Below are 16,884 nucleotides of genomic sequence, written 5' to 3' on the forward strand. Positions count from 1 at the left end.
TGGTTTCTCTGTGTCATTCCTGGTTGTCTCCTTGCATTGTTGATATATTGGTGCTATCGTAAATGCTGTTTCCCCAACATTCCCCTCCCCCTCCCCACGTTACGGCCCCGGCAGGTACTCCCCTTCCGACAGCAATTGGTGTGTTTGCGTACCTGCGTCGTCGTCTGCGACGGTCCATGACTTGCTGGTGGTGGAGCACGAAGAGGAGCGGAAAGGCGTGTAGAGCTGGGTCCATGACGGCCATCTGCCTGTAGTGGGTATCTCTGCAATGTTTTGCCTCTCCGCTGTGGTGAATCCACCGTGTTCAGGCTGGTGGTTTTTCCGCTGCGATTTGCTGTGTCTTTTCCGCCATCGTGATTTGGAGGACGGTCGGAGACGTCATTCTGTACGGCGGTGTCTCTGGATTGGTTACGTCCGCCGCGGGGTCGGGTGTATTTACGCGACGGTGCATGTTCTTCCGCGGCGTACGGACATTTGACAGTGCTTCCCATCCTAATATGGCGGACGGACTGGCCGCGGCTGGCGGACTGTAAAAAGGCATTTTTCGCCTACTCCAGGCCGGCGGTCGTCCTTCCGTCCGCCATCGTAATCGACCCCTAAATTAGGTGTGAAAATTATTTGTAGTGTTTTACTCGATTCTTGGAATCTTTACACCTATCCTGCCTCCTATTTACAGATGGACCACATTTGCTTGAATTTCAACAAATTCCTATATCAGCTTTAGCTTTTTGGCTTTTTCGTTTGTTCTGAACGAATAGAGCATGTTGCATCGCAAACATTTACAACGCGGTTTTTACATTGCAATAATCATTACAATGCATGATTTTACAGCGCTTGCCATCACAATGCATTTTTAGAAACTACTTGTACAATGCATTCCATTACAACGCAAACCATTACAAGGCATAATACTTTTAGAGCAGCAGTAGGGTAAGTGTTGGATAGTGTAGGGCTAAAAATTACTATTCCCACTTCAGTGAGTGCAACAGTAGGTTAAGTGTTGGATAGTGTAGGGGTAAAAATTACCATTCCCACTCCAGTGAGTGCAACAGTAGGGTAAGTGTTGGATAGTGTAGGGGTAAAAATTACTATTCCCATGTACCCCAAAACCCATACCCACCCTAAAACCTAAAAAATCCCCATTACTTACCTTATAATGCGTTGTAATGGCATGCGTTGCGGTGACATGCATTGTAATGGCATGTATTGTAATGACATGCGTTTTAACGGCTGTGTTGTAATGGCATGCGATGTAAAGGCTGCTGTGTTGTAACAGCCGAGTTGTAAAGGTAGTGTGCTGTAATCACTGCATTGTAATGGATGTTTCCCCTTCCCAACTGTTTTCCCCTATGTTTTATCATATTTTATAGTATTATTTTAATGCTACCTTACATATGAAGTAAATTTAATTGATTATCTTCCTGTTATCTATCATAATGTTCAATTTATTGAGGTACATGTAGTATAGAAACCTACATAGTACACTCCAAATTCCAAACTCCAAAGCAAAATGTGAGGAATTTTAATGCAGTCTTTAGATCAATATGTAAAAAGATGCACTGTGAGAACCCCATGGATACTCTAGTAAGTGTCAAATGGTATGCTTCCAGCCTTCTTTTTTCAAGCACATCCTTTCAAATGTTTCATTCCAAAACTGTGCCCCTGCTGCTTGTAGAGCTTTTCCTCTCCATGTGCTATTTTCATAAGTGAGAATAAGTCTCAACTGGAAACATCCTTTACAACGCAACCATTACATCGCACTACACTTACAACGCAGTCATTACATCGCAACATCCTTTACAATGCATTTCACTACAACCCAGGTATTACAATGCATGACACTACATCGCATGACACTACATCACATGTCAGTACAACGCAGGCATTACAACGCATACCATTATAATGCATACCATTACTACACATGGTACCCCTGCACTATCCAATACTTACCCTACTGTTGCACCCCCTGGAGTTAGAATAGTAATTTGTACCCCTACACTATCCAACACTTACCCTACTGTTGCACCCCCTGGAATTAGAATATCAACTTTTAGCCCTATACTCTCCAATACTTACCTTAAATGCAATGTAATGGTATGCTTTGTAAAGGTATAATGCAATGTAATGGAATGCGTTGTAAAGGTAGTTTCTAAAAATGCCATGTAGTGTCATGCGATGTAATGGAGTGCGCTGTAAAGGATGTTGCGATGTAAAAACTGTGTTGTAAAGGCATGCGTTGTAAATGTATGCGTTGTAACATCATACATGCGTCATACATTTGTTTTTTTCTGCTGTTTGGATAGTCCTGGTGGAGTCGTCTGAATATGATTAACAAAGTTAAACAATACAGGTTTTTTGGGTTTAAATCTCTTTTATTGAAGGAGGTAAGGTCACGGGGTACCGCTATTGTGTCCCAGATCTCCAAAACAGTTTTTTTAGGTGGCAATATAGGCGCTACGGTGTCGGCAGCCAGGCTAGGTCCAACAGTGGGTGACAGGCCACAGCCCTGTCCATGTTGAACCAGTGCTTTTCGCTTTTGTGAACTGCCCACTCCGAAATATAAAGCAGGTGCAACGCCCAGTAGTAGACAAGAAAGTCGGGGCTCGCCAGCCCAACCCGGTCGCGTGGTAGCATTAAGACTTTTGTAGAAAAGCGCGGTCGCCCTCCACCCCAAATGAATGCAGTCACCTCCCTCGGAAGGCTCAGGATATCCCTCTGGGGATTATGCATTGGGAGCGCCTGAAAAAAGTAGAGCACCTTAGGAAGATTTGACATCTTGACCCCATTGAGGCAGCCCAACCAAGAGATGGGAAGCGATAAAATAGATTTTTTAAAGTGGGGTTGATATATTCATTCTGGTTCACACAATGACATCAAGATTGCAGTATGCAATCAAATTCTTCACATACTTTTAACATTTTTCTTTATAGCTTCAAATAATAAGCTATCATGAACCTCCCTGTTTGGGGATTGGGAAAGCACACCCTGTTAGATCTCTGTAGTTCAAATGGCCACGTGTAACACACCATCTTTAGAGTAAAGTAAAACAGACATGTGTCTTTCTCTCTTCTCTATGATGAGTTAGGATCATTCATATTCAGTGTGTTATGAGCCGTACAACCCTGCCAGAGAAACTCCTACTCGCAAGGGTAGTTATTGGCCTTTTATAATAAAAGGTTATTTACTATGTCATTTGAGTATGTAACTCTTCTAATAATAATATTATTATTATTATTATTATCTCAGCAGTCATTATATAGAAGAAATTGAACATTTGATGAATCCAAACCGTTTTATAACACATATCCCTACATTTTGTAGCAAATTAACCTAATCCCTACCTTCCAGGTTGATATTTGTTACTAGCCTTGTGATTATTATATTGGTTGTACAATTAGTAATTTCCCTAATTATTATGCCAAGCCATGTACTTATTCCTGCATACCTCAGAAATCTTTCAGGCCAACATTCAAATATTGTTTCTTTGGTATCTCCCCTCAAGCAACTAGTCTTTGTGTTCACCCTTCTGAAATCCCTGGATCTCCTCTCACCTAAGATTCTTTATTAACAGAAGAAGGGCCATTTTGGTTTTTGCACTGAAAATAACTAACAATGTTGTGGTCAGAGACATGTATGAAAGTCGACCTAATGTATCCAACTTGCTTCCTTCTATCATCCAAATCTGTTCCGTGCACAGCCAGATGACCTAACAATGTTAATCACTTACATGTAGCTTGCTACCAGCAGAAAAGAAGAGTTCTGTCTGCTGGATTTCGGTTAGTGCATCTAATGACACCCCATTTGCTAAAATAATATGGCAATCTCACCTACTCTGTTAAACATTGATTACTGTTCAATAATATTAGTTCCCTAGGCCTTAAGCCATGCTCAAATACAGTCTAAAGAGTTACTGCATCCAATGTTTAACATAAAATTAGGCATGATTTGTATGTAACTTATTCTTAGAAGGCTTGCATTTAGTCTACATTTTAGTTTCTTGTTTTCCCTTAGCATAATTTTGGAATGGTGGTTTGCACATGTTTTTTCTATCGAGAGAATGGTCCCTGCATGCATTTATTTCTGACAGTCATTGTCATTTTGTAGTCTGCGCACGTAGTTCCAGGATTGCACAACTGAGAGCATAATGCCTCTTTTTATTTTTGGTTAGCTGGAGACTACTGTTTTCCCGCAGACAAGGTTAAGTGCAGTTCTGCACCTTTGGCAAATTGTGATACGCTTGCCATGTTATTATTTAAACAGCGTCCATGTTGAAGTCGGTGAGAGGTGTAGTTCCATTCAGAGACATCATGGAACACTACTGTGACTGAGATGAAGTTCTGCTGTCTCTGTTCTCCATCCTGAGAAGGAAGACAGCTGTAAACTCAGATGAAGGTGCATACGCTGAGCCCTGCTTCATGACATCAGTACCGAGTTATGGGGTTAGGTCATTTCAGTAGGCCTGGCAGATGGGTACTCCTGACATGCTCTCTATAGCATTAGGGAAATTAGTGATAGATAGGGGTAACTTTAGTAACATTATGGACAATTAACATTGTTTGTGTTTTTCACCATTCTATTAATGCATATAATGAATGATGTGTCTCATCTTTCTGATAATCGCAGTTCATGTTTTATTTACAAAGATTAGAGCTTTTCAGTAAATGTTTGAAACTGCAAGATCGTATCCTTTGTTTGTGACAATTTGGGCATTTAAGAGTGACAAATGAAAGGGGTAGATCTGTTTCCACAATTTCCTTGGGAATCTGAGGGTTATGTTCCAGGTTATTTGCAACATCTTGAACTCTGTAGGTTTAGGTATTTAGATGCGGTACTGTGAGCTAGCGAAACAGACCAACATTTACTGATTACATACGAAGACTCAGTCTCTGTATTATGAAGTTTTGTTGTTCTAAATACATAGTCTTACTAGTTTAGTAAGAACCGTATAACATGGCGCCACCAACGTTCTAGGTTTGATACCTATTTAATGGGTCTCTTGAGTAGTTTACTTGCGTGTGCCCAAAGCTTCTTCATTACCTATATACAGAGACGTCCATGGTGATAATGATTTATCCTCCTTCAACTTAATAGGCAGCACCTATTTATGTCTGTAGGTTTAATCAAGCGTGTTTGTTTTAAAGGATTGTTCCCTATAGTGCTTTCCTTTCTTTCAATTCCATTCATTAAATATGGCGCAAGCTGTACAACTAACTAGACATTGACTCGCCAATAGTGGTGGGGAAGTTAAGTATGATGTTGAGGCATATGAAGCATAGAGATGCAAAGTTTTTTATTCCTGTGTTGATTTTCCTGCCCTTGATACCAATTCACTCAGATATCACACATACACTGAGCCTGCAATTCCTACTGCATATACACCTTATGAATATTTAGAAATCCCTCTAACTTACCAGGAACATCCTAATTGTTTCCAAGGTACTCTCCCACCCACAGCACACAATGTCAGACTGGGTCTTCTCAGTAATGATGGGGCAACCTGGCTCATCTTAGCAGGCTACATGCCTGATCCTTATCCACCGACATTACCCCAGCATGACACTCTTCCTCTTTTAAACCATTATGTCGACGTCTAGTGTAGTATGTTCTGCATACAATCACTATTACCCCAGACACAGCTCCTCAAGTTGGACAAGCTCAGTTAGCTGTGCCTGCAATTAGTCATATTACAATTAATGCCATTATGGGTAAAGTCCCTACCAAAAGGGATAAAATTCAATTTTCTATTGCTCACAAAACAGGTAACCCTGAGGCAGTGTTTCCCCATACGGGAAACCATGATGAATTTAGAATTTTCACTATGGGCCCTGTTGGACCCGGCCCTTTTTGGCAGGTTCACCACGAAACCTTTTGCTTTTGACTAGCCTGTTTCTGCGCACTTTTTCACTTTTTCACTGTGGTACAGTGTAAAGTGCGTGAGCTCTCTGTCTATGTGTGGTGAGTGACCGGCCCTCCCATAGGAATGCATGGGGAATATGTGTGACCATGGTAGTTCCTGATGTGTGGGGAGTGCAGGGTCGAGTTTGGTATGTGCGAACTCGTGAGATTAAATGCTGCGTAATGATGTATGTGGCATGAATGTTTCTAGTGTGGAAGTGCCACTTCTAGACATGGGTGTGCGGGTGTAGTGAGTCTGCTGGCACGTGATTGGCTGGAGCCTGGCTCCAGGAGTGTGCCTGGACCTGCTTGTGGATTGACTCTCTGGTTTGAGGGTGACAGGGGCTGGGGAGCCCCCAGGAGGTTGTCTGAGTCAGCCCTTGGTTGAATGACTGCATCTGCAACTAGAGTGGTGGGAGGAGATAGCACCTGAGAGTGAATAGGGCTGTGCCTGCCTGCCACAATGCTGACTCCACCCCCTGTGGTGCATCAGCCTGGCCAGTGAAAGGAGTTCCCTATAACCAGTTGTAGCTGGTTCTCACATTGCCTACACCCTGCTAGACAAAGGATTTTATGGTATAAAAAGGGGCTGTGTCCCCTTACAAAATGTTCTTGTTTCTGACTTTAATCCTGCCAGGGGCGTGCTGCTACTTGGGCCCGGGGGAAGGCTTGCCTACCTGGGCCCTGCTCAGCCCCTGGACTCTGGAGACCTTTTGCTGGGTCCCCCTTTGCTTCACTTTGCTGCTGGGACCCCTTTTTGCTGAGAGTCCTCCCTGGGGGGCTTGATAGACTCTGCCCCCTTAGTGCCTGGAAGCAATTTTTCTCTGCCTTAGCGCTTGGGAGCGCTTTATCTGCCATAGAGCTTCGGAGCTCTTTATGCCCGGATTTATGTCATTTTTATGCACGGGTGCCCACCCCGTTTCTGGGCGAGTGCCCACATTGCTGCTATGGTTATTTTATGCTGCGAGGGTGCCCACCCCTCGTTATGGTGCCGAGACGGTGCCGCCGTCGCCGCTGCGGCGAACAAGGAAGTCAGGTGATGCTTTGCCTGGCGGCGGGTAGGACTACCGGTTTTGCAAGAGGAGTCTTGTGCACGCCGCCAGCACCAAAGGAGTGAGGGGAGAGGTGTTGCGGGGCTCCCATGAGCTGAGGGAGCCCCGTGGTGTATAGAGGAGCCCCGGGTCCCAGGAGGGGACCTGGTTGAAGCACCTCCGCCGCAGCCGTGAAGGAGGAGGGGGCGCGAGGCGGCCCCCGCCGCAGGCGAAGAGAGGAAGCTGCAAGAGAAGCAGAGCCAGCCGCCAGTGAAGCCGAGCCCCCCTCGACCAGCCCGGTGAGTGTTGAAGGGCTGGGGGGTAGGCGGGAAGCTCCGGGCGAATGTCGCGGTGCCTGTTGAGGGCACAAGTTGGAGCAGCCCCGTTTGGCAGTGGGCTGCTCCCCGTGTATTGGCAGCATCCAGTTGAGCCCCGTGTGGCACAGTGATGGCGGTGCAATTAGGGCGGCCCCAGTTGGCAGCGGGTCGCCCCAACGTTGTCTAGAGCCCCGAGAGGCTCCCTGGGGGCATGTTTGTTTAGAGCCCCGAGAGGCTCAGTGCACATTTGGTTATTTCGAGTCCCCCACGAGGGACTCCAACGACATGGGGCTGATTATTTTTAGAGCCTCTGTGGCCCCAATGCACATGTTAGTTAAGAGCCTAGAGAGCTCTTAGGGGGCAAAGTTATTTACTGAGCCTGCGTGCTCCAACGAGGCCCCAGTCTATGCCAGAGCCTAGAGGGCTCCAACCTGTGCATGTTTTGTGTCAGAGCCTGTGTGGCTCCAGGTTGGCGCAGCTTTTGTTATAGGGCCAGTGAGGGCCCTGGCGCAGTATTGTTGATTTACAGCTGCCCAGCAATTAGTGGGCAGCTGCACCGTTTAGGCACAATTTGAGAGTCCCTGGGAAGTACAGAGATGGCACAGTGGTGCCAGGCCTTCCACAGCTGCACAGCACTTAGTGCCAGCTGCAGCGTTTAGGCCCTTGTGATGTTCACAGCTGCCCAGCAATTAGTGGGCAGCTGCAACGTTTAGGTTTGCGCCGGTGGCGCATCCCTGACTGGCTCTGCGTGGCAGCGCGCCCTGACATTCTGGACACTGGGCTTTTTGAGTCCCTTCGTTGGATGGCCAGTTGGCCAGGGGGCTGGTATGTGGGTAGGGCGCAAGGCCCTAATGTGATTTCTGCGCAAAGTGATTTCGCTATGTTTTTGATAGTAATTGCCTAAGGTGATGTTTTGCGCAATTGTATTATCTTACACCTCTGAATGTGTTGGTTATACATCATGTGTTTTTCCTGTGTTGCACCTCTGAATGTTTTTATGCATCATGTGTTTTTCTTCCCTACACCTCTAAATGTTGTGATGCATCATGTGTAATGTGTTCTTACCTATAATTGTTCTTTTGTGCTACACTTATTCTAAGTTCTAGAAGTGCTATTTCTAAAAGTGTTGATTCTGACAGTGGCCCATGTGGCCCTGTCCTGTACATAATCCCTTGTGAATATTGCCCGTGCCAGTTGACACAATGTACATGTGTGATTACTATCTGATGTGTTTTGACAATACAAAAGTTATTTTTATATAACCTTGTGTGGAGTTCCTTTTGTGGTGTGCCTAGGATGTTGTTGCTGTTGTGTGCGTGCTCAAATGCTTTACACATTGCCTCCAGGATAAGCCTGTCTGCTCGTGCCAAGCTACCAAGGGGATGAGCAGGGGTTATCTTGGCGTGTGACTCCCTTGCCCTGACTAGAATGGTGGTTTCTGTCTGGCTTTGGCATCAGCATTAGCCTACCAGAAATCCCAGTTCTAACAGGCCCCATTAGGATGGCGGGCGGATTGCCCCAGCCAGGCTGACGGTAGCAACCGCCGGCCTGGCGGGGTAATCCACCCGCCATCCTTGCTGCAAAGACCCCCCGCTATATTAACATGTCCGTCCACCGCTTTTCTGCCCCGGTCGCAAGGTTTATGGTGGCAATGTCTATCAGACACTGCCAGCCATATTAGGATGCGCAATTTTCAATGCCTTTCACGGAAAGGCATGTGGAGTCTGCTATGGGAGCCTGTTGCGGGCCCCCAAGGGCTCCGGGGGGTGCACATGGGGTGTACCAATGGTACCCCCAGAAGTTACATGCACAACATGGCAGGCACTGTGCGGAGCCTGCCATATTGTGCATGGAAGTGCCCTGCGTGCCTTCCTACCATTATGGCAGGCGGTGCTGAGTGCACCGCCCGCCACAATGGTAGGAATGCTGGATGCGCCCATCACTGTGGCGGGTGCATCCTAATGCCATGCACAGGACCCCCGCCCTTAGGTAGGTGGTCCCTAGTACCGTGAGGATGGCGGGTGGGCAAAGTCTGCCTGCCATCCTAATGGGGGCCTATGTGTCTTCCACTTGGTACCATTCCTGTTGTTGAAGAGTGTAATACGTGTGTTACTGTTTTTGCAGCAATCCACACCATTACCCACTGTACTCCTTACATTGTTATTTTAACTGAAGTCCTTAAACAGATTACGGCTGAACATGGATCAACCACTGTCTTGGATTTGTGGATAAAACTTGTTGACAACTTTGCCACAGGATCCTCAATTATTTTAAGTAATATTAAAGTGGAATCAGCTTCTTTGGGGATATGCCAACAGCTCGCTTCAGTTCCACTAGGAGACCAGGAATGTAAGCTTCCTAAAATAATTTCTGAAACCTATCCATCTATAGGTTGTGACAATTCGGGAACCATGCCTAGTAAACCATAACTTAAAGGTGAATTGGATGCGGAAATCGCTAAACAGACACCTGAGTCTTCTAAAATGCGCTGGGATCAAAACATAGCTAAATCCAAAACAGAAACTGGATCTCCGCAATCAGAGTCTTCCGAAATGTTTTACAATTTACATAATCATTATGCACTCAGCCTGATAGGTATCAGTATTTTGATACACGTCCTTCTTGTTCCTTTCAGGACTCTACATACAGGCAGTCAGAGAGAGAGAGGGATGAGGCAACCGCAGACAGGAGGATATTGTAAAACTGAAAACAGACTCACAGCGCTTTTCTGATGTCATCATTAATAGGGAAAAGAAACTTTCACAACAAGAAGCACAACTTAGCACAAAAAGAAGAAAGTAGTCATAATTTCTGCTAAATATGCCCCAATTACTCAAAATACTTCTGCAGAACTAGACGTGGAAGAGAACCCTGCTGAACAGCGCACCAGATTTCAATATAGTTCCCTAGACTTTCCAAGAGTTTCTGGTGTTGACTGACTAATGACTCCATACAAGTAGAAACACCAGATCAGTGGTTCAGCCGTCCTAACAGACACTATGAGTTGGACATACAAATTGAGGGCGACATACTGCATACTATTAACCCCTTAATTGCTGCCGTCGGCCAACGGTCGTCACGGCCACTACCTCCCCAGTGCTGCGCACGACCGTTGGACGTCCAGTTCAGCACTGGATAATGGACAGCGCAGCACTGGGTAGGTTTGTTTACAAGCTCTAAAGGGGTTAAAGTAATATTCTGGCAGAATACAACTAAATATTATGACATTCTTCAGGCTGCTGTATATTAGCCACCTGAGTTTGTTAGAAAAGTCCCACAGGAAAAGGATGCAATCATGTCTTCCTTATCCGTTATTTTTCCTGAGGAAGTTAGAACAGCATATGCTACAGTACAGGATCTTTATCAAGCCCTAGCATTTTATCACAAAAAAGGCAGGTTAGTATAAAGATTCACCTTATCATGTTATACCTATACGGTCAAGCTTGCAAGTCCAAGCACAATACCTTATTAAAAAAGAAGCTAAACGTCCTGTTAGGGAGATTCTATCACAGTTAGAACATCAAGGTGTGACTGAACCTTGTGTTTCCCCTATGAATAATCCATTGTTTCCTCTGCTCAAACCAGATCATTCCTATTGTATAGTCTTAGACTATCGAGAATTAATCAGTAACACCCATACTTTTGCTATGCAAAATTCACATAGCACAGGCCTAATAAACAACAGTGTGTGTAAAAAATACAAAACTACATTGGATATTTCCAAATACTTTTTCTGTCAAAAGATAGCGACTGAAAGGCACAACCTAACTGCCTTCACAGTACTAGGAGCCCAGAAGGTTCTGTAGGCTCCCACAGGGATATTAGAGCTGTCTAGGTCTGTTTGCTGCCCGAGTAATGTCAATATACAACAAATTGACTCAGAAATGCCATATGTTGATGACATTTACTTCTTAGATGATGATTTAAACCCACATTTGGCCAGAGTGGCTCATAATATTTTGGGATCCTCTGAACATGGCTATAAATTCTATTTTCCTTAACCTGAGTTTGCTATGCTGTGTGTCCTGTGTTTGGGATATGACTTATAAAATGAAGGTAATAGCCTAACACCATGTTTCTAAGAGAAATGTGCTCCCTTGCAAACACCTAATACATTGAAAAAACTTCGATTGCTTTTACATACCAGATCGTGCACAATGGTTTACACTGCTGCACAATTGAATTTGTCCAGATTTTTAAAATAAAACATTGGACTACATAATACATAAGGACATGCTTGAGTCTAAACATTTACATACTCGTGTTAACACTACCAATTTGGTAATCTTTATAATTGGCGGTTCCACTGGATACACATATAATTTTATTCAATGAAGGAGATACAGTGCTTATAAACCACATTTATATTCCAATGCTGAAATGTGTTTTGCATTGACAGAGAACATTTTGACCTCAGTTCAAACAGCTGTTCTGAAGGAATGTCCATTGGCTCAAGAGAAACACATAATTGTGGTGTCTCCTGTTCCGGCCTTAGAGGCTGTCACCAAAGCTAGCATTCCTTTTTGTTTTGTTTTCAATTTTTGTTCTTGTCAGATACTTTTTTTTGTTTTTGATAGTAACCTTTATTGAACTTTGAAAAATATGTACTGCCGCTTCACGACCCCCATCCAAGCCGGCCAAGTTACAGAAAATACAGATAGCGAACAGGTGCAAACAGTAGACATATTTATACAATGAAAACATAAAATACCATAAATATTCAAATCATAACTCAAATGCAGAAACCCCAAGCCAAAGATTAAAGCTCACTATCATGCGACACAGGCCGGTCACCTCTCATCATGTGTTTCCAACCATTCCCTCAGTGGGGCACAGATTTGGAGCCCTCTTTTCTGAGATCAGCTACCCTTTCGGGCATAAACAGCCCTTTCTATGTGGTAAATTGAAATTAGCCATACTAGCCGTTGATTAAAAGATGGAGGGATAGTATCGAGCCAGGCTGTCGCCAAACACAGCCTAAGTACTGCCATAACATAACGTGTATTTCTAAAGCGCACATTCACATGAAGGGTATCTTGGCGCTGAATAACTGATGTTTATTGTTACCCTAATCAATGGTACTCATTATTAACCTCAGATGGATGAAAGGCTGAGTGGACCTGCCTGGATTTGAACCTGTGACCATGAGGTCAAACACAGGCCCCTGCATTAGTCCACTGAGCCACCAGACCCATGGCAGGGAACAAAAGAGGTTGGTCCGAGGAAGGAATTTCCCGCTGTTGCACCCCTAATAAAATCAATTGGGAAGTAATCTCAATCGCAAAACCAATATGGCCTAAAAAAATTAATAATATCCCTGCTCAAGTTCCCTAGGCTCTACAAGCTGCCAGCATATGAACCAGCTCTTCCCCATACACCTGACAGCGTGGAAAGTTCAGACCAGAAATTCCACTCCATTGGCTGATTTTAGCCGGTGTGATATATATAGGTTAAATCAGGTTTTGTAATGTTGAAAGTGTGCAGACAGAAGCATTGAGTTCTAGAGAGGAGAGGCTACTTAATATCGTCCCCATCCTATCATTTAACATCCTAAAAATGATTGCAATCGAAGGTTTACTTTTAATTAGCAAATACAAGAGATCAACCCTATTAAACTCCTCCTCCTCCTCTTTACTGCCCTGCAAAGTCCCTAATTTGCAAAAATTTGAAAAGCTCACTATTTCCTAAGTTAAAATTCCCCATAAAGGGAACCATAAAGTTTCACTAATGTGGGGATTATGGAATATATCTGATAATGTCTTGGAGGGCAGAATAGAAACTAAATTAGCCAATCCCAAGTTTTTTCTGGACACTGGTCCAAACTCGATATGTATACAATAGGGTCTTGAATCGAACTTTCTTAAAATAACCAAATTCCAATTGCCGAAACAGGCATCCACGAGTCAAGTCACCGCGGGTCCATTCAAAACATGACGGGTCGTATTGACAGCAGCCAATTTTTTAGTTGGGCCAAACAATAGAGGAGTCATTTGTTGTAACACCGAGGCCCAATAATACAGATGGAAATTTGGTACTGCCCAGTCCCCTCACTCTCTTGGAAGGGAACGGAACTACAGAGTCCTTAGAGGTTTGACATAAGCTTATAGAAATCTCCCCATCATATGGTCAAAGGCCTTGAACAATGTGTTATTCACCTCAAGGGATATGGCTCTGAAAAAATATTGAATTTTTGGGAGAAACATCATTTTAATTAAGTTGCTCCTCCCAATCAAGGTGAGTATGAGATTATTCCACCTACGCAGCTCATTCTTGGTTTTATTCATTAACGGGCCTGAGTTAACCTCTACCACTTTGCCCATATCTGCACTGAAATTCACTCCCAGATATACTGCGTTCAATACTACCCGTGTATCCTCAAACTATAGATTATCATTTATGAGTATCTGTGTTTTGTCCCGATTGAGTCTATTCCCAGAGATTCGGCCGAATTCATCAGCCTCCAATGCGATTTCCTTAATTGCCAGGCTGGAATCTGGATTGACTATAGCCATGTCATCAGCATATGCCAGGATTTTAGTATCTCTGCCACTAGTGGACATTTTTGGAATTGAAGGATTATCTTAAATGTGGTGAATGAGAGGATCAATAGAAAGCCAGCATTCCTAGCGTGAAAGCCTCACTTCCAAAATGGACCCAATCGCCGACTTCCTTTACAGCTACTGATGTACATGACGTTTTTATATTTTTCAAAGTTTAATTCCTTCGAGACACCTTACGCTGTAAGCACGCATTTGAAATTCTTAAGACCAGTTACAGGTCCTGCATTAACCGCGCCCATGCCACCAACTAGTTTGTTTTAATTTCGCCGACGGAGACTCATGTCTAAGGGCTCCTAGCGCTTTTTAAAACTCACGTTTCTCTGCATTTTAATGTAAATCGTATGTCACAATTGTATTTTGATTGAGAATTTACCTTTGTGTTCTGGTCCTGGCGTGTTCCCTGTTTCACCACTGAGTCTTCAGTTTGTTGTGGGGGATAGATCGCCACTGCAGGAAGTGTGCTACTCCACTTCCGGTTTGGACGGAGGATAGCAGTCTAGCTGCTCGCCTCCACCGGTACAAAACCCCCTGACTTTTGCTCAGTCCTTGGATTCCTTCGAGACACCTTACGCTGTAAGCAAGCATTTGAAATTCTTAAGACCAGTTACAGGTCCTGCATTAACCGCGCTCATGCCACCAACTAGTTTGTTTTAATTTCGCCGACGGAGGGTCATGTTTAAGGGCTCCTAGCGCTTTTTAACACTCACGTTTCTCTGCATTTTAATGTAAATCGTATGTCACAATTGTATTTTGATTGAGAATTTACCTTTGTGTTCTGGTCCTGGCGTGTTCCCTGTTCCACCACTGAGTCTTCAGTTTGTTGTGGAGGGATAGATCGCCACTGCAGGAAGTGTGCTACTCCACTTCCGGTTTGGACGGAGGTTAGCAGTCTAGCTGCTTGCCTAAACCAGTACAAAAACCTCATGCCTCCATCGACTGCTTATCCGACGCGCCAAAGGCGCGCCCAAGGCAAGCCCATCTGCGCCCGTCCGCGCAGGGACCGGGCCCAGCGCCTCTCCCCCTGTCCGTAACGCGTCCCATGCCAACGGTACCACTTTATGTTATTCTTCAACGCAGCTTAAAGAATTCAATTCACATGCTGCTAGGCACCTCTGTCGGCCCCTGCCATTCCCGACTAGTCTCAAATCCACGCCAGTCCAATGCCCCTATGCACTTACACATTTCCTTCTTCCCTTCCTTCTACCCACACCACCTTGCCTACTCCTCGGGCCCTTTTTCATGCGGCACTCATTAATGCCCACTCTCTCCCCAAACATAACCTGGACATCATGGAGTTTATCACCAGCCCCAAACTCGACATTTTGTTCTTTACAGAGACCTGGGGCGACGCCTCTTCTGGTCCGGACTTCTGCTCGGCTATACCAGAAGGTTTCTGTGTAATAAGACAGGATAGACCCACGGGGAGGGGTGGCGGGCTAGCCATTATTCACAAAAGCTTATACCCTACCAAAATAGAGCCTATCCATTGTTCTGACTGTGAAGCCCTCACCTATTCCATCGCCCTTAATAACAATCAAGTCTTTAAAGGCACCCTCCTATATCATCCCCCAGGTCCCCGTAAACGCTTTCTCTCAGCCCTTGATGAGCTGATTGAACCCTTGGTGGGGCCCTCCGACTACACTATATTAGGAGATTTCAATTTTCACCTTGACTCCTCAAGTGATAAGGACACCATCCAACTCATTACGGACCTCCAAGCGGCAGGACTTCATCAGTTAGTATCAGTCCCCACTCACCAAGCTGGCCACACTCTTGATGGGCTGTTTACCAATAACCCTGATATCACGTTGCTCACCGTCCTTCCCCTGGTCTGGTCTGACCACGCAGCAGTTATTTTTACTATCAAGGTCCACCGCCCTAATCCTCTGCAGTCCAAAAGGCACACTGCCAAGACCGTTCGAGCTTTGAAAAATCTAGACATTCCTCTGCTAACCCATACCCTCTCTAATTCTCTTTACGAGGTTTTCTCTAATCCCAACACAGCATCCATTATGTACCAAGACTGGCTTCATGATGCTCTTCATTTGATAGTTCCTATCAAATCGATCTTTCCCAACCGAACCCCTCCGTCTGCACCATGGTTCACAGAGGACCTTAGACTACAGAGACAATATTGTAGAAACCTTGAGAGACACTGGCGGAAACACTATAAGCCACAGGACAAACAAACATACAAGAACGCATTAGCCATATACAAACGATCCATTGTTAAGCATAAAAGCTTCTTCTTTTTATCTCAAATTGAGTCTGCCCAGAATTCCAGCAAGAAGTTGTTCCAGGTAGTTAATACCCTTTCCAACCCGCCCTCAGGTCCGTCTATCGAGACATCACAAGATCTCTGTAATTCCTTGGCCACATTTTTTGCTACTAAGGTTTCCACCATATATTCAGCTTTCTCCTCTCAACCTCTTTATGAAGGCAGTGATCCGAACCCCCTTCTGACATCCTTCAGTCCCACATTCTGCAATTTTCAGACTGTTCTGGCTGAACAGATCAGTAAACTCATTGCTTTCATTAGATCAGGCTCCCCTCTAGACCCTTGCCCTCCCTCCATACTGAAACTCTTCCCTGAGATCATCACGCCACCACTTACTGATATATGTAACTCCATCTTTCTTACAGGCTCCTATCTGGCTATGTGGAAGAAAGCTGTTATCAAACCCCTTCTTAAAAAACCTTCCCTCGACCCCTCTGCGTCAGTCAATTACAGGCCCATAGCCTGCCTCCCCTTCCCTGCCAAAATATTTGAAACACTCATGAACCATCAGCTTTCTGAATACATTGATCAACATAACCTCCTAGACGAAACCCAATTTGGGTTCAGGCAGGGTCATGGTACAGAAACTGCCCTGATAAAGGCGGCCGATGAGATCAGTGCAATTCTAGACCAAGGTGGGGCAGCGGTCCTTATACTCTTAGATCTGTCCGCTGCCTTTGACACGGTCGATCAACCCATCTTGATCGACCGTGTCTCAACCTTGGGGATCAACCATCTTGCCATGGATCTGCCTGCCTCATTTCTCACCAACCGCTCCCAAACAGTAAAGCTGGGCACTT

This window comes from Lissotriton helveticus, chromosome 3_1 (genome assembly GCF_964261635.1).
Source record: "Lissotriton helveticus chromosome 3_1, aLisHel1.1, whole genome shotgun sequence".
NCBI classification, from domain to species: domain Eukaryota; kingdom Metazoa; phylum Chordata; class Amphibia; order Caudata; family Salamandridae; genus Lissotriton; species Lissotriton helveticus.